We start from the raw sequence: 19,574 nt of genomic DNA on the forward strand, positions 1-19,574 counted from the left end.
AAGTGCAGTAGTTAAAAGATTTATTACAGGCACAATGGGTTTAAAAACACTTACAAGAGAGTAAGAGGTCATAGGCATATAATGATTAGTCCTCATGTGGATCGCTGTAATCTCCGTCTGTCTGGGGGAGAGAGAGAGCCATCCTGCAGTTGTCAGATTCCCTGGTGATGTTGATTAGCGAGGAGTCGTACATGCTCTGAAACACATTTCCTCCCACCGCCTTCACCTGATGTTACATCGGACACGTGCATTCCAGCTTGGTTCCAGAACCCGGGCCGCTTCATCGTATTTTCACATCCTCTCTTAACCACATTACCATGGAATCTGACAGTTGCAGGACGGCTCTCTCTCTTTCCCCCAAACAGAATTACACCAATCCGCATAAGGATTAATCTTTATATGCCTATGATCTCTTACTCTCTTGTAAGTGTTTTTAATCCCATTGTGCCTGTAATAAATCTTGTAACTACTGCACTTAGAGGTGCCTTTCTCTTTCTTTTATTTCTGTAAATCACATAACAAATCATCCCATAACTGTGGTGAGAACTGCCCCCCACATTGTATATTTGAGCCAGTTTAGTTTGAGACAAGATGCCAACCAAAAAGTCATATAAAACACAGATTAATCCATTCCCCTGGGAGAATTAAGCCATATTTGTTCATTTGTGGGACATTTATATTTTTTATCTACAGTAATATGTTTTAAACTAGAAAAGACTAGAAGCTCAAATTAGAAAAAAGTTGGTTTTAATTTTGTTATACTTTTTGTCTATGAGTTGCATAACAAAATAAAATATTTTTTTACAAGACAATATTACCAAGAAAGCATTATTTGTCCTAAAAAAAATAAAAAATTATATATATATATATATATATATATATATATATATATATATATATATTATATACTGTATATATTTTAAACTTTTCTCCAACCATTTTTATCCTGTGTTGCATGCATCTTCATGATGCTGACCTTCGTCAGTCCCTATGCAGCCACTTTATGTCTACATTCACTTAAAAATGTGAAATTACATTTAAATTACTTTAAATGCCAAAACATGCTAACACTTAGATATTATCTTTGTGATTGACTTTACAAATACTTCAAACTGGTGATCTTTAGTTGGACACAAGCACAAATATAGCCGGACATTTATAATGCAGTGGTTCCTCAAGAGAGACTGCTGGGATAACATGAGTTAAGCAGATTTCTATCTGACATTACAACCTGCTGTCCTCTTCAGCCTGGTTGCCATGTTTCCGGCCTAGGGGTCCTAACACTAGTCCTTAATGGGGATTTGATTTTGATTTTTACATTACCCTGTTTATACCCATCATGTTTCTGAAGAAGCAGATACAATTAGGGATGGGGAACGGTTTCGCCCGAGCATGAGTTCGGGCTGAACATTATCAGGCCGTTCGATCATTTGTTCAGCCCACCGAAAGACCACAATGGGCTGCGCCAATGCACAGTGCATTGAAAGCCCTGATTGGCTAAAGCAATGAAAGCTTTGCCCAATCAGGGCACAGAGCACTGTTAGAGCCATGATTGGATGCTGTCATGATGACCCTATCCAATCATGGCTCATTGCTGTTAGTCTCGCCTCACACTATAAAAGTATTCTTTTAATAGCAGCCATTTTCAGTGTGATTTTTTTATATTGGTGTGGAGAGAGATAGAACAGGGCTCTGTTCAGTGCTATTAGACAGTTAGTGTGCTATTTCATTCTGATTCTATTATCAGTATAGAATGTCAGTTTAGTGGACATCTAGGGTTAGTTCAGTGTGAGTGTAGTTTGACCATTTATCTCTACATTAGTGTGAATGTAGGGATAGTTCAATCAGTGTAAGTGTAGTGGTCATTTAACACCGTATATTTTATTGCATTACTGCAAGTTTAATGCCGTATATTTCAGTGTGTTATCTTCCATTTAATGCAGTATAGTTCAGTCCGATACTGCAAGTTTAATGCCATATATTTCAGTGCATTACGTGCTGTTTAATGCAGTACATTTCTGTGCATTACTGCACACTTATCGCAGTATATTTCAGTTGTGTTACTGCAAGTTTAACGCCATACAGTTCAGGCAGCCATCCACTTACAGACCAAGCCACTCAGCTGACTGCCCGCTTACACACCGAGTCACCCGGCAACCCAGCCCGCCTGCTCACTTTCTTGGGGGGGGGGAGGGGGCAGTTGCCCCCCTGAATCCATCCCTGGTCTGGTGTCATATGTAAACAGCAATTGCACCATGCATGTGAGTTATCACCGCAAAGGTTAGATCGAGGGCAGTAATTTTAGCAGTAGACTTCCTCTGTAAATCTAAAGTGCTAACCTATAAAGGATTCTAAAGGCTTTTAAAACTGTATGTAGTTTGTCGCCGCTGCATGTTTGTGTGCAATTTTAAAGCATGTTGTGTTTGGTATCCATGTACCATGCATAAGATCATCTTTTTTATTTCATCAAACATTTGGGAAATATAATGTGTTTTAGTGCATTAAAATGAAAAAAAGTGTTTTTTTTTCCAAAAAAATTGCGTTTGAAAAATCACTGCGCAAATGCTGTGTAAAAAAAAAATGCAACACCCACCATTTTAATCTGTAGGGCCTTTGCTTTAAAATAATATATAATGTTTGGGGGTTCAAAGTAATTTTCTAGCGAAAAAAAATGAAAATTTATATCAAATACTTACTGTAATTTTCCTTTCCTGATAAACTCCATAGCAGCAACGTGTGGGTTAGCCCCGCCTCCATAACTACCCAATAGGACCCCTCTCCCATGAATCTTTGCTCTAGGCTGCTATCCATGTTCCGTAACTAGCCTACTCCAGACATTTGGGAGGGAACTCCTGCTGCCATGGAGTCAGGAAAGGAAAATTACGGTAAGTATTTGATATAAATTTTCCATTTTCCTGACAGACTCCATGGCAGCAACGTGTGGGAAATAACTCACCATACACACCCGGGTGGGCAAAATGTTGAGCAAGGAAACCAGAATTTATTTAACATTGTCAACCGACAATACTTGTAAACCAAAATTAATGGATGACAGAGCAGCTGGTTCAAAACAGTAGTGAGAAACAAATGTGTTGATAGAAGACCAAGAGGCCGCTCTACAACTGATTTCAGGTGCGACATGCCGAGAAGCTGTCCAAGAGGTCGAGATACTCCTGGTCGAATGAGCCGTCACTGCCTCAGGAGGAGCCACGCCCTTTGCCCTGTATGCCCTTTGAATGGTCTGTATGATCCAGGAAGAAATTGATCTGACCGAAGCCCGCATTGCTTTATTTTTACCATTGGGAAGGACAAAGAGAAACTCTGACTGTCAGAAAGGAGCCATAACCTCCATGTATTGTTTCAGAGTGTGGCCTACATCAAGAGGATGAACATCCTGATTGTCTGTTGACTTAAAGGTGGGAAGTACAATCTCTTGATTTTCATGGAGGACTGAGATCACTTCATGGGAATCAACACTGCTCTGTCTGGAAAAGGCTCCTCTGAACCTAAATTTCTAATTTCAGAAACTCTTTTGGCCGAAGTCACAGCTACCATAAAAGTAGTCTTGAGTGTGAGGTCTCTTGTTGAAAGAGGTTTGTCAGGATCTGATCTGAGATTGGAGAGAAAATCCAAAACAAGAGGGAGGTCCCATTTGGGGAACCTAGGTCTTCTTTGAGGCCTAAGCCTGATGGCTCCTTTAAAGAACTGACGGACCAGAGAATGATTTGCCCATGAAACTCCTGTGAAGGCCGAGATGGATGATACTTGTACTCTTAGTGAGCTGACTGCCAGAGACAGGTCAAGTCCTGATTGAAGAAAACTCAGTGTGTCTTGGACTGCTGGAGAGTTACAAAGATTCGTCCTGGAAAACGTGATCAGAGAATCTGGACCATATGCATTCATATACCTATTAGTACTTTTCCTTCTGGCACTGAGAAGGGTCGGAATGGCTTCCACAGGGCAACCTAGAGCTTCGAGCCTTCCCCTCTCAAGAACCAAACCCTGAGGTGTAGGTAGGATGGACAAGGGTGTAGAGTTGTGCCTTGAGATAGTAGATCTGGCCTGAGAGGTAGGGGAACTGGGTCTCGATAGCTGAGGAGTGTTAACAGAGGGAACCAAGGCCTGTTGGGCCAGAAAGGAATCACCGCTATGATTTCCACCTTCTCTGTCCTGAGCCTCCAGAGAAATTACCATGGGAAAGCAAACAGATAGACCTCTGGAGACACTCACAGAGTCAGAAGCCTCTCGAACACTTCTCTCTGGAGAGACCACTCATTGTTGTTCATTTGAACATGAGAAAGGAAGTCGGCCTGTACATTCTGAATCCCTGGAATGTAAACTGCAGAGATGTTGGACAAGTTCTTCTGAGCCCAACTCATTATGTTCTCCACTTTCTGTATCAGGGACCAGCTATGAGTTCCACCCTGCTTCCTTATGTAAGCCACTGCGGTTGTATTGTTAAAATTGAGCATTACTGACAAATTCATTATTAGATGGCGAAATGACAGGAGCGCCTGAAAGGCGGCCCTCAATTCCAGTATGTTGGAGAAAATCCCCCGAGAAGGGGAATTCCAACTGCTCTGAGCCACTTCCGAAAGGCAGTGAGCGTCCCATCCCCAATTGCTGGCATCTGATGTTATCGTGACCCATGAGATGGGAATGATTGAATGGGATTTGCGCAGATTTTTCCCCTGAAGCCACCAAAGGAGGAACGTTCTCATGGTTGGAGTAAGGTGTATGCACTGGATTTAGTTGGAGGCGTTCCATTGTTGAAGGAACCCTTTTTTGAAGGGCCGTGTATGCCATTGGGCCCACTTCACCATAGGAATGGTGGCTGTCATCGTGCCAATTACTTTCAGGCATTGGAGAGTGGAGAGGTGAGATGACGCAAAGGCATGTATTCTGTCTCAAATCACTCCAATCTTTCTCTTCTGGAAGGGAAATAGTGCCTTTCACCATATTTAAATGAGCCCCTAGAAACACAAGGGATTGTGTTGGTTCTAGATGGCTTTTCTCTAAATTCAGGAGCCACCCAAATTCTTGCAGGGTGGAAATGACTAAGTTCCTGTGCTCTAAAAGTTGGTCTTTGTTCTGAGCTAGGAGAAGTAGGTCGTCTAGATTAGTGGTGGAGATGAACCCCTTTGACCCGAGGAAGAGCCACAACAGATAATAGGACCTTGGAAAAGACCCGAAGTGACGTTGTTAGACCGAAGGGGAAATGCGTGAATTGCAGATGCTGATCGCCTACCGCAAAGCAGAGGAATTGTCAGGAGTCCGTTGCCACCGGCACGTGAAAGTAGGCATCTTTTAGGTCGATTGAAATCAACCAGTTTCCCAGATGTACTGACTGTTGAATTGTAAGTAAGGATTCCAATTTGGATTTTTCCTTCCAGATAAAGAAATTGAGATGGGTTAAGTCTATGACTGGTCTCCATGTGCCATTTTTCTTTTGTATCATGAACAGAGGAGAATACATGCCTTTGCCTCGTTTGTCTTCTGGAACTGGGATAGCTGCGCCTTGATCCAATAAACAATTCATGTAAGTTCATGTAAGTTAACAGGACCTGCTTTTTCTCTTCTGAACCTGGAAGAGTTGTAGGAACAAATCTGAGTCTTGGGGTGTTGTTGAAGACTCACGTGTAACCGGAGGAGACCATCTTGATGGTCCAGTAATCCCGGATTGAGGCCGCCCAGACATGCCGGAAGCAGAGAAGACAAGCCCCCACCTGGCATGCCTGAGCGGGCCCAATCTCAAAAGGACTTAGTGGAATCCTGGTTGTCAGAGGAACCACCAGGTCTGTAGCTGCTCGCTTCCCTAGCGCAATCAGAATTTTGTCTTCTTGGAAATTAGCATTTCTGATTCTGTAGGCGTCGGTCTTGAGGGAGGAAACCAGACTTACCCCCTGTGGCCCGGGTTATGGCACTATCAAGCTTGTTGCCAAAGAGAGAAGTTCCCTCAAAAGGAATTTGTCACCAAGCTTGTTTGGAAGTCGGATCCGCCAACCATGGATGGAGCCATAAGGCACGACGTGCTGAAACAGCCGCCAACATAACCTGGGACATCAGGCGGATGACATCAACAAAAGCGTTCCCAAGAAAGCCGGATGCCAGCCTGATCTCCTGGAAAGGAGAATCTTTAGCCGTTTCAACGGAGACACCTCTTAGGAACTCATCAACATTATCAGACCAAGATTCCATAGCTTTGGATACTGCGGCTATCGCAAGCACTGGCCTGCATGCCATTCCTGTTGTCAGGTAAATCCTTTTTAAATCCAAATCCATCTGTCTTTCCAAGGGATCTTTAAAAGATACAGTATCTTCTAAGGGAAGAGTTACATATCTTACTAGTCTCATAAATGCTGCGTCCACCAAAGGAGCTGACTCAAGGTGTTTTACTTCCTCTTCCTTGAAAGGATACAGCTTCAAGACTTTAGATTGCATGGAACTCTTTTTGTCCATCTTGCTCTATTCATCAGATATGATGTCACCCAGCTCAGAGAGAAAAGGAAAGTATTGTCGCTCCCTATTGAGCTGTTTGAAAAATGTTCTCTGTTTTGTGGGGGAAGTGACAGGATCTTCCCACTTCACAGCCTCGCTTACTGCTTTCACCAAGGAAAGAACTAAAGCATATTCAAACCCCATTCCTGGATCTTCCAGACCCGATTCACTGTCTGAGATAGAAGCGGAGCAGCGATTTGGCTTTGAAGATTCCCATGTCTTGTGTACTAAACCTTCTCCCACTGGAGGGCATAATGGGTCTGATGGGGAATCATGGGGCTGTTGAGTCTCTCTTTCCTGTAGAGATTCTTTCACAACCTGCCTCACCATAGATTCTAGACGCTGGTCTGCACCATCCCTCTCATCTGTGGCTTTAGAGAAGCAGTGATCACAGAGAGATTTGTCTACTGGAACAGGCATCCTACACCCCCAGCATGATTTTTCTGGTTTCTTGCTAGAGTGAGATGAAGGGGGGTGAGGAAGATCTTTACTGCACTGTTCAGATCTGGAAGGAGACCTACGATGGCTAGACCTGGAGGAAGATTGCCTGTGGTGTGATTTTGAGGATCCACTTCCTCTATGGGAACTACGCTGTGGATCAGACCTAAAAGGGCTGTGAGGAAAGAAAACAGAAAAGATAGTGACAGAAATCAACTAGTGTCCTTAAAGTCCTACTCTCTCCCCTTGCACAGTCAGAAAAGCATAACTGCAAACATACCTGTTACAAGCGGGCTGGCCACTAGGGGGCAGTGAGGAATCCATGGTGTCAACACAATGGGGAACTGCAGAGATAGAATACACATCAGCTGGCTGACAAAGAAACCATACCCCAGACAATAGAGCTTGTTTTACCCGAAACCGCAAGTCAGTCGCCCCGGGAAGTCAGCGTAGAGCCCACGATCATTCCTGGGGCTCTGTAAGCAATCTACAGCTTTTAAAAGTGGCCCCTGTGACGTCATCGATAGCATCAGACATGAGACACTTGCGTGCATGCGCGAACCAAGCCTCATCTTCATATCGGGTCTGCACATGAGCAGAGCGCACGCCGATACCCAGAAGTAAGAGAGAGAGCGGCTGCTGGAATGCAGGAAGCGTCAGCACCAGGCATAGGACACCAGCGACACTAAAGACAAGGAAAAGGAAGGTACAAACCACAAACAAACACTGCTGCCGTGCATATATATATATAAACTTACCACTCCACCTACGATCACCTGAGCCGAGGGAGCCGCCACACACACACCGGACTCATGGCCGCCTAATAGCAATAAGCAAACAGGCCATGCACACGTAGATGAATATGTTCCAATCCTTCAGCGCTACTCTGCTGCACACTCCATGCCCTGCTTAACAGTCAGGGCCTATCAGAGGAACAAAACTTGGCACTTGGCTGACTTTGATCGTAGGGAAGTCATCTTCAGGTAGGAGAACCAACCTGGTCCTACAGAGGAGGACAAAAAAGGAACATGGATAGCAGCCTAGAGCAAAGATTTATGGGAGAGGGGTCCTATTGGATAAGTATGGAGGTGGGGCTAACCCACACATTGCTGCCATGGAGTCTGTCAGGAAAATATATATTGCTCAAACATGCCATGGGCATATGGGGAATTACACCCCAAAATACATTCTGCTGCTTCTTCTGAGTATGCGGATACCACATGTGAATTGCAGGGGAAGGGGGGCAGTGGGGGGCAAGTTGGACTTTATATGAAGCATGCAGTCTCCGGGACAATCAACTATCAATAGTATGTATATAAAAATATGTTTATTTTGGTACAATAGGACCATGAATAACAAGATTATAAAACAATAATTGATAGTGGTAATATAACCCATACATTTCATCTATATACACATACATGTTGATTATTAACATATCAAAGCAATGACTACAATAATTACAATAAATTTAATGACCTCCAAACTCTCTGATCTGCATAGGTGTATTAGGAAAGAGACCCTAGGTTAGTGGTATCTCAATCATATAGCCCAAGGTTAGTATAGAATAGGACATGATCATTATAGATAATATGTAGGTACAACCACGGCTTCAAACTATCTTGGCGCATTTCGTGGTTTGGTGTTACCACTCATCAGTTGCAGGCACGTGATAATGATCTAAAACAAAATACATAACTGTCCATGAATAGTTAGCATGTGGCAGAGGAAATGATGTACATATTGGAATGAAACCAATCCCATAGTAGTACTTACAAACAGGTCTGCTGTGTATAGGAGCTACAGTGCAGCTCTGAAAACCGGAGGCCCACCGGTAATGTTGAGCACGGGAACTGAGGGAGAGTGCAGAATGACTGTGACCCACACCAAAGTCTCCCCCCAGGTGGACAGGCATCCATGGACACAGAATCCCTTTAGGGCTGGGGATCTAAATAACCCAGTCCGTTGAGGGCTGTGTAGACAATAACAGTAATGACAAATATATAAGCCTCCATAATAATGGAATTTCCCATGTTAACAATAAAAATAGGGAAAATGTGATGTGCTGATAAATATAACAGAACCCTCATAACAAAGGAATTAAAAGTAGGTGGATATGATGAATAATTAAATTACCGTGTAAGGAGCTACAAAGGCGGGGATGTTAAATTAAAACGTCAAACAAGTGAGACCCAAAACAAGTGATACTACCTCAAATTAGTATTTCTACCTGTTTTATACCTAATAAAAAAGTTTGTAAACAAAAAAAAAAAAAAAATTAGGAGCATAGGTGCCAAGGTCCAATGGAGTGGTCCAATGTGTGTAAGGGAATCCGACCAGGACACAGGGCCAGCAAGGAAAGGGCTATATGGGCACAGCCAAAGCACACACCCAACGTCACGTGATGTGCATATGGGGAGGGAGGCGCCATCACCTGAGCGTCACAGGCACCCGGCAGTTGGCGCCAAACCATCCCCTCATGCTGCACGCAGATAGAGCAAGACTGCCCATGCAATGGTGCCCTAGACAGGACGTGGCACATGTGGAGGAATGGGTAGGGATACCACATGTGTGAGACTTTTTGGGAGCCTAACCGCTTACCAGACCCCGAAAACCAATCACCGCCTTCAGGCCTTCTAATGCCGCGTACACACGAGCGGACTCTCCGGCAGACTTGATTCGGTGGACCGGACTCCATTGGACAATTCGATTGTGTGTGTGTGGGCCCCAGGGGACTTTTTTTCCCAAAAGTGCGACGGACCTAGAAATGAAACATGTTTCAAATCTGTCCGACAAACTCGGCTTTCTAGGGTGCAAACCATTCATCTGTGTGCAAGTCTGACGGACCAAAACTGACGCATGCTCTGAAGCAAGTACAAGATGGAAGCACTTGGTCTGGTAAAAGTAGCCTTCATATTGAAGCTAGCACATTCCTCACGCTTCTAATTCTGTGATCTTTTAATACAGCGCATTCTTTTCTTCTTTATAATGTGAGAAGAATGAAGTTGTTTTGCTGCTTATATTCACACAGAGTTCTCACAAACTACTTTCTTCATTATTTTATCCTCATGTCATGACTAATATTATAGTTTTTACTTCAAAAAGTTTTATTTTATAGATAATGAAAAGTAAACATACTTTACAGATGGTTGACAGTGAAGTAGAATCTAAGCATAATACAATCCTCAGATATCAATGTATAGTTGAACTTCGTTACAGAACATCATAACAAAGATTTGCTTTGATCGGGGTCATATCCCGGTAACATATAAAAGTGAGCGCATCCCCCTGAACCAATATAACATAACACTTGACAGCTGGTTTGTGAAAGTAAGGAGTATGCCTTGCTAACAGAGCTCTGGTGAGGATAGAAAGGGCCGGGGGCGGCCCTTTTTAAACTTTTTAAAACTTTTTAAACTTTTTAAACTCCCAGCACCCCCAAGGGGATCAGACTGTGCTGGGTGGAGTTCTCTATTTCTGGACCTCTCTCTCTTCCACCAGATAACACCGGATTGACACCAAGCTACTCTGGGTCTCGGACCAGCTTCCAATATTATAGTTTTTAAAAGCCAGATCTCCATAAATAATGTTGAAAATTATTTATTTGACTCATCTTTTTTACTTTTATATTTCAACAATATTTATTTTACAATTTGTGAAAAAATTTAAAAAATCTATTGATTTAAATTTGTCATTTTTTTTAGGAGTTTCAAGTTACCACAATAACATTATTATCTTGTATTGTTTAGGAACCTTAATGAGGTTGGTGTCCCTTGTTAATTTGACATAGGGGGGTTATTTTCGAACGGCAAATTAATTTAGCACTACAAGTGCAAAGTGCACTGAAAGAGCACTTGGAAGTGCAGTCGCTGTGGATCCGAGGGGCACATGCAAGGAAACAAAAAAAATTTCATTTTAGCTTGCACATGATTGGATGATGAAATCAGCAGAGCTTCACCTCATTTCAGATCTTCCCCTCAGATTTACAGCAACTGCACTTCCAACAAGTGCACTTGCAGTGCAATTTAAAGTGCACTTTGCACTTGTAGTTTGAACTTGAATTGCGAAATGATTTTGCCTTTTGTAAATAACCACCATAGTCTTTTTGACATGTACCTGCCTACTCACAAACAAAATGTCCTTTTTGAATAAAAACACATAGTAAATAATTTTAGGTAAATAAGATAGCCATTTATTCTGGGAAAAACATAAATGAGGAAGGCAACACTGGAGACACTTTTGGAATTTGTGAAGCCTTTTGCCCCCCAGGGCACACATCAAGTCAGTGTAAAACAAAATTGGGATCTTGCAGAGTCCATAGAATAGGGAGCACAATCTGCGTCTTCTGTCAGACCAGACTGAAGCCAGGCAATCACTTTTGACTCTTCCGTGGAGCCTTCCCTGCACGCTGCCCTGCAGCCTTCCCTCCACGCTTCTCTGCAGCCTTCCCTCCATGCTTCTCTGCAGCCTTCCTTGGAGGCTGTGCCTCTGGTGGTGTACTTGTGGCAGGAGGAGGAAGAGGAGGGGCTTCATCAGAAATATGGCCAGTTTGAGTAAGCTGGCCCCTCAACCCCATCTGAAGGGCCTCATAAAAAAGCCCCTCACAGAGGAGGCGTTGCCCCTTCTCAAGTTCCATCAACCTGGTGGCCAAATTAGTACCATAGGCCTCTTCAGCATTGGGGGGGTTACTCAGCATTTGGCTGGCTTCCCGAATGAGGGCAAGTGATTCCTCCTCTGTTCGGGTCATCTTCCTGGGCCTATTGGTGGTAAGGCGGAGGGGAGGCACCTGGTATTCGGAGAGGCTTCTACTGGGCCCAGCCACCTCCTGCCTGCCACTGGGCACGGCCTCCTCCTCTCTACCACTGGGCACGGCCTCCTCCTGGCTGAGCTTATCTTGTGTATAAAAAAAGGGACATAGTTGTATTTTTTGCCTCCTCAATCACACACAATGTTCAGCTCATGACTTAAAAATATAATTAAAAAAAAATAGAAAAGGCTATCATTTTGACCCCACCATTATTCTAGCTGTTCACTAGGGATGAGCCGAACACCCTCCTGTTCGGTTCACACCAGAACATGCGAACAGGAAAAAAGTTCGTTCGAACACGCGAACACCGTTAAAGTCTATGGGACACGAACATGAATAATCAAAAGTGCTAATTTTAAAGGCTAATATGCAAGTTATTGTCATAAAAAGTGTTTGGGGACCTGGGTCCTGCCCCAGGGGACATGGATCAATGCAAAAAAAAGTTTTAAAAACGGCCGTTTTTTCAGGAGCAGTGATTTTAATAATGCTTAAAGTCAAACAATAAAAGTGTAATATCACTTTAAATTTCATACCTGGGGGGTGTCTATAGTATGCCTGTAAAGGGGCGCATGTTTCCTGTGTTTAGAACAGTCTGACAGCAAAATTATATTTTGAAGGAAAAAACTCATTTAAAACTACCCGCGGCTATTGCATTGCCGACAATACACATAGAAGTTCATTGATAAAAACGGCATGGGAATTCCCCAAAGGGGAACCCCCGAACCAAAATTTAAAAAAAAAATGATGTGGGAGTCCCCCTAAATTCCATACCAGGCCCTTCAGGTCTGGTATGGATATTAAGGGGAACCCCGGCCAAAATTTAAAAAAAAAATGACGTGGGGTTCCCCCTAAATTCCATACCAGACCCTTCAGGTCTGGTATGGATTTTAAGGGGAACCCCGTGCCAAAAAAAAAAAAAAAAAAAAACGGCGTGGGGTCCCCCCAAAAATCCATACCAGACCCTTATCCGAGCATGCAACCTGGCAGGCCGCAGGAAAAGAGGGGGGGGCGAGAGTGCGGCCCCCCCTCCTGAACCGTACCAGGCCACATGCCCTCAACATTGGGAGGGTGCTTTGGGGTAGCCCCCCAAAACACCTTGTCCCCATGTTGATGAGGACAAGGGCCTCATCCCCACAACCCTGGCCGGTGGTTGTGGGGGTCTGCGGGCGGGGGCTTATCGGAATCTGGAAGCCCCCTTTAACAAGGGGACCCCCAGATCCCGGCCCCCCCCTGTGTGAAATGGTAAGGGGGTTTAAAAGTACCCCTACCATTTCACTAAAAAACTGTCAAAAATGTTAAAAATGACAAGAGACAGTTTTTGACAATTCCTTTATTTAAATACTTCTTCTTTCTTCTATCTTCCTTCATCTTCTGGTTCTTCTGGCTCTTCTGGTTCTTCCTCCGGCGTTCTCGTCCAGCATCTCCTCCGTGGCGTCTTCTATCATCTTCTCCTCGGGCCGCTCCGCACCCATGGCATGGGGGGGAGGCTCCCGCTCTTCTCTTCATCTTCTTCATCTCCTTCTCTTCTTCTTTTCTTCTCTTCTTCTCTTCTTCATTTTCTTCTCCGGGCCGCTCCGCACCCATGCTGGCATGGAGGGAGGCTCCCGCTGTGTGACGGCGCTCCTCGTCTGACAGTTCTTAAATAACGGGGGGGGGGGCCACCCGGTGACCCCGCCCCCCTCTGACGCACGGGACATGACGGGACTTCCCTGTGGCATTCCCCGTGACGTCACAGGGAAGTCCCGTCAAGTCACCGTGCGTCAGAGGGGGAGGGGTCACCGAGTGGCCCCGCCCCCCGTTATTTAAGAACTGTCAGACGAGGAGCGCCGTCACACAGCGGGAGCCTCCCTCCATGCCAGCATGGGTGCGGAGTGGCCCGGAGAAGAAAATGAAGAAGAGAAGAAAAGAAGAAGAGAAGAAGAGAAGAAGATGAAGAAGAGAAGAGCGGGAGCCTCCCCCCCATGCCATGGGTGCGGAGCGGCCCGAGGAGAAGAAGATAGAAGACGCCGCGGAGGAGATGCTGGACAAGAACGCCGGAAGAAGAACCAGAAGAGCCAGAAGAACCAGAAGATGAAGGAAGATGAAGGAAGATAGAAGAAAGAAGAAGTATTTAAATAAAGGAATTGTCAAAAACCGTCTCTTGTCATTTTTAACATTTTTGACAGTTTTTTAGTGAAATGGTAGGGGTACTTTTGTACCCCCTACCATTTCACACAGGGGGGAGGGCCGGGATCTGGGGGTCCCCTTGTTAAAGGGGGCTTCCAGATTCCGATAAGCCCCCTGCCCGCAGACCCCCACAACCACCGGCCAGGGTTGTGGGGATGAGGCCCTTGTCCTCATCAACATGGGGACAAGGTGTTTTGGGGGGCTACCCCAAAGCACCCTCCCAATGTTGAGGGCATGTGGCCTGGTACGGTTCAGGAGGGGGGGGCCGCACTCTCGTCCCCCCCTCTTTTCCTGCGGCCTGCCAGGTTGCGTGCTCGGATAAGGGTCTGGTATGGATTTTTGGGGGGACCCCACGCCGTTTTTTTTTTTTTTTTTTGGCGCGGGGTTCCCCTTAAAATCCATACCAGACCTGAAGGGTCTGGTATGGAATTTAGTGGGAACCCCACGTCATTTTTTTTTTTTAAATTTTGGCCGGGGTTCCCCTTAATATCCATATCAGACCTGAAGGGCCTGGTATGGAATTTAGGGGGACTCCCACGTCATTTTTTTTTTTTAATTTTGGTTCGGGGTTCCCCTTTGGGGAATTCCCATGCCGTTTTTATCAATGAACTTCTATGTGTATTGTCGGCAATGCAATAGCCGCGGGTAGTTTTAAATGAGTTTTTTCCTTCAAAATGTCATTTTGCTGTCAGACTGTTCTAAACACAGGAAACATGCGCCCCTTTACAGGCATACTATAGACACCCCCCAGGTACGAAATTTAAAGGGATATTACACTTTTATTGTTTGACTTTAAGCATTATTAAAATCACTGCTCCTGAAAAAACGGCCGTTTTTAAAACTTTTTTTTGCATTGATCCATGTCCCCTGGGGCAGGACCTGGGTCCCCAAACACTTTTTATGACAATAACTTGCATATTAGCCTTTAAAATTAGCACTTTTGATTTCTCCCATAGACTTTTAAAGGGTGTTCCGCAGCATTCGAATTTGCCGCGAACACCCCAAATTGTTCGCAGTTCGGCGAACTTGCGAACAGCCAATGTTCGAGTCGAACATGAGTTCGACTCGAACTCGAAGCTCATCCCTACTGTTCACCAATTTTTGAACAACATTTTTGGCCACTACTGCCTAGTGATATGTATACATAATAATAATTGTGATTAAATCATTGATTTGTAAGCAATTCAAACATTTTAGTTTACATCATTAATATTTAGACAATCCAAAATTACCAAAAAAAGTATACCTGGCTGCAGCTGGGTGCATCCACTTCATCAAGGGTGAAAGGGCCTGGTTCTTCCTGGGATGCCTCAGCTTGGGTGGAGGGAAGGGTCGAAAGCGATTGCCTTGCTTCTGTCTGGTCATCCAGAAATCTCAGTTTGGGGTAGTACCACAGCTTGGGGACATAAACCTTGTTTGCTGCTGCTCCTGATTTGAGGGGATCCTGTATCTTCTTGTGTTCCCGCCTGTACATATTCCGCAAGATCCCCATTTTATTTTCCCCTAAACTTAATGTCTGCCTGGGGGACTCGAGTCTTTACAAACTCCAGAAGTCTCCCCAGTGTTGCCTGCCTTACTTGCTTATTGAAATACAAGGGGTGCTTGACCTCCCACATGTTTCGGTTCTCTTGATAGAGGTCAATAAAATGACTCGAAAAATCCTCCTCCCTAAAGGGATTCATTTTTTCTGAAAGACAAGACACAAGATAAAAACTGTAATGTCAGTCCAAACTCCCAGTATTATCTTTATCACAATATAGGGTGCACACACACACACACACACACACACACACACACCAAACACATACACAAAACACACACCCACGTTTAAATCTTATCTTCGTTTATGACGCTCGCTACTTCCGTTCGGACATACGTAGGCCAGCATACTAGCTTTATATACACTGCGCATGTGTCATGCTCCGCTTGCGTTGCCCACGTCGCCCACGTCGCCCACCCCTGACGTTCTTTAGGATGCTTTTTCCCCACTCCTTCACTCTTCGTTGTGCAGTGGGAGTATAAAGATAAAGATGGTGGAGAGATGATCAGGAACTAGCATGGAGGAAAGCCCGGAGCCACAAACATCCAGATCCAGGAGGAGATATAAGGCCACCAACATGGCCTTTGAAGAGATGGTGGAGATGGTGGCCATATTGAGGAGGGAGGACTATGATGGCAAAAATGGACCATACACTAGACCCAATATGCGGAAGGACAAAATAATGTCCTCAGTTGTCACCACTATTGAGCAAAAATTTGGTATTAAACGGGCTAAAGACCAAATGAGAAAGCTCTGGTCTGACCTAAAAACTAGGGAGACAGAACAATATTGCAGAATCAAGAAGGTGCTTAAAAAACGTAAGTATTTGTCGTGTGTTCCTATTGAGATACTTAACTTGCATGCTGATCCATATGCTTTTCATTTATACAGCATCGTTTGTAAATATTGTTCTTTATAAACTACATATGATTATAATTAAATGTCATTCATTTGGCAAGAAATACGATGGTACAGGGTTCTACATACATTTAGGTCTTGATAATTTGTCGTATTAAAAGAAGTTTAGGATATTGTTGTGTAGATGTGTTTGAAACTAGAATGCTTTAGAAAAAATGATTCAGTGTAATGTAAGGACAGGACACAGCAGCTGTTTCCACATCTGGACTCAGGAGCACTAGTGTACTGTGTGACACCAGAGAACATTTTTGAGGGTAATCCACCCAGGGGCTCCAGGGGATACTTGAGGTATCTCCATCTGTGAAACTTGGACAAAAATGGTAAGTATTGCAGTTTGGTTAAAAGGGAATTTGAATTATGTCTTACAATAGCTTTTTTTCACAAACAGACAATTGTCCACCACTTCAAAGCAAGGTTTCATATTCCTATTTCTGGACTCAAATATCACTGTGTTAAGTATACCTTTTGTTTCATTCTCATAGGGGAGAAAAGACTCAGACAACAGTCGGAGGATCCCAGGACCCCACAAACTCACCAGCCTGAATCGGGAATTACCCCAAGCCCAAGACCACGCCCACCCGAGGATCTGGAGGAAGGAAAGGTGGAGGAAGTGTGCGAGATTTGCACCCCACCAAGTGAGTGTCTGACACCCCAGCTTAAGGTAATCTATTTAGGCGTGCATATTTCTAAATACATTTTTCTCCTCAAATTTTAGGTGATGTTTTGGTTGTGGAAGGCCAAGCGGCAGACCCATTTAGCACAGACAGTGCACAAAGACTCATTGGGCAGATAATGGTCTGGAATGGCCAAATTGATGCAATGCACAATCAAATAGACAGCATGAGAAATCGGCTGGACAGCATGCAACAGGAAATGAAGAATATGATTGATGTTTTGGGGAGAATATAATCACTTTTTGCCTAAAACATCAATCATGTTCTTCATTTCAGTTTAACATTTTATCTTTTTTATGTTTTTCAAGTTGTTAAATAGTAAAAGCCAAATTTAGCAGATGCACACGGTGTGTCAACATGTGCTATCTGCCATCAGGGGATCTCAAAGTATGCGTTTTGTGTTTGCAACTCTTTCCTCATAATGCTAGTTTCTGAGAGGAAGGGATTGCACCTACAAAACACGTCCATTGATCCCCCATGATGGGAGATAGCAGATGTTGACATTACCCATTTGGACTCACAATTTGTGTGCATCTGCTAAATTTGGCTTTTACATGGGTGACATCACCAGCACATTTTTTGACATGTTGAACTTTGTAAGTTCCAGAGTTCTGTTTTTTTATTATGTGTGAAAAAACCCTGTTGTAAAAAAAAAGTTCTATAAACAAATATTTTTTAAAAAATATGCATAAAATAACCAAAAAAAACCCCCATATTTTAGATTGTTAAAAAAAGTAAAAAAAAGAGAAAAATAATAAAAATTTAAATGACGTTTGAAAAAAATGCACCTTTGAATGTGCGCACAGTAAAATGTTTTTACTACAACAATGCGTGTGGCTTCTTCTTTCAATACTCAATATCAGTTTTGTAATTCTTTTTGTGTTTACAGTGACAAAGGGCCTTATTGACTAAAGGGAAATGCACTTGGCACTACAAGTGCACTAGGAGACAGCCAAAAATAAAATCAAACAAGAATAAAAACAAGAGATTTGATCCAAATAATTTTTTTTTATTAGTTTAAAGTTTAAATATGTTCTGGCATTGCAATGGCCCCCCTACCATTAAAATAATTGACGTTTCTGTCCCGCACTTGACGGGCGGTTTGGGGGGCCAAGCCAATACGGCCAGTATCCAGGCCTGTGAGTGCAGATTCGGCACTAAGTCTGGTCTCAGGCCTAACAGAAGTTAGATATGTTTGTGAATGTCTTCTTAAAAAATTATGTAGTATGCAACAAGACATGATGATACAATTTATTTTATAGTCCGCCATATTGATGGCCAAGAGGAACAAATGGAACCAGCTGGCCATAATCCCGAAGGCATTCTCCACAACTCTTCTCACTCTGGCCAGCCGGTAGTTAAATACCCTCCTCTCCGGGGTGAGGGACTTTTGGGGGAAAGGCCTCATCAGGTGCTCGCCAAGACCAAAGACTTCATCTGCGATGAATACAGAGGGAGTCCCTCAACGTTCTCTGCATCAGGTGGCAATCCCAGGCCAACAGTTTGGAGACGCTGGCACAACTCGATCTGTGCAAAGACTCCTCCATCTGACATCCGGCCGTTCTTCCCCACGTCCACGAACATAAAATCATATTGTGCCGATACCACCGCCATCAATACTACACTATTAAACCCCTTATATATAGTAAGACCTGGAATGGGGTGGTGGCACAATGCAGACATGCTTCCCATCGATCACCCCTACACATTTGGGAAAGTCCCAACAGTCAGCGAACTGGGATGCCACAGTCTGCCATTCCTGTCGTGTGGAAGGAAACTGTGGAGTCAAACAAGAAAAAAATATATATAAGTGCAAGCAGATTACACAAAAACATTCTTGCACAACAGCAGTATAACATTTTTTAAAAGTATTATTTAAAAAAAACTAAAATATAGGGCCCACTTATAAGATTCCTCACCCCTCTGATGGCCCATTGATCAATTTGTATGTGGGGGGGTGGGGGAGGGTTCTAATTTAGTAGAAGACCACACATGACATTTGGAGACATTTGAGGGGGTGGGGGAGGGTTCTAATTTAGTAGAAGACCACACATGACATTTGAAGACATTTGAGGGGGTGGGGGGGTTCTAATTTAGTAGAAGACCACACATGACATTTGGAGACATTTAAGGGGCTGGGGGAGGGTTCTAATTTAGTAGAGGATCACACATTACATTTGGAGACATTTGAGGGGGTGGGGGAGGGTTCTAATTTTGTAGAAGACCACACATGACATTTGGAGACATTTGAGGGGGTGGGGGAGGGTTCTAATTTAGTAGAGGACTACACATGACATTTGGAGACATTTGAGGGGGTGGGGGAGGGTTCTAATTTAGTAGAAGACCACACATGACATTTGGAGACATTTGAGGGGGTGGGGGAGAGTAAAGCAGTACAATGGAGCTGACAATATACATTGTTAAAGGGACTAGGCTATAGGTGTATATGGGCCCAGGATTGCATGATGGGGAGGTTAGTGAAGGCAAATATGCATGTAGGCCAAAAAATGATTTACAAAAAAAAAACATGCAA

Source organism: Aquarana catesbeiana, linkage group LG10 (genome assembly GCF_042186555.1).
Source record: "Aquarana catesbeiana isolate 2022-GZ linkage group LG10, ASM4218655v1, whole genome shotgun sequence".
Lineage (NCBI taxonomy): Eukaryota > Metazoa > Chordata > Amphibia > Anura > Ranidae > Aquarana > Aquarana catesbeiana.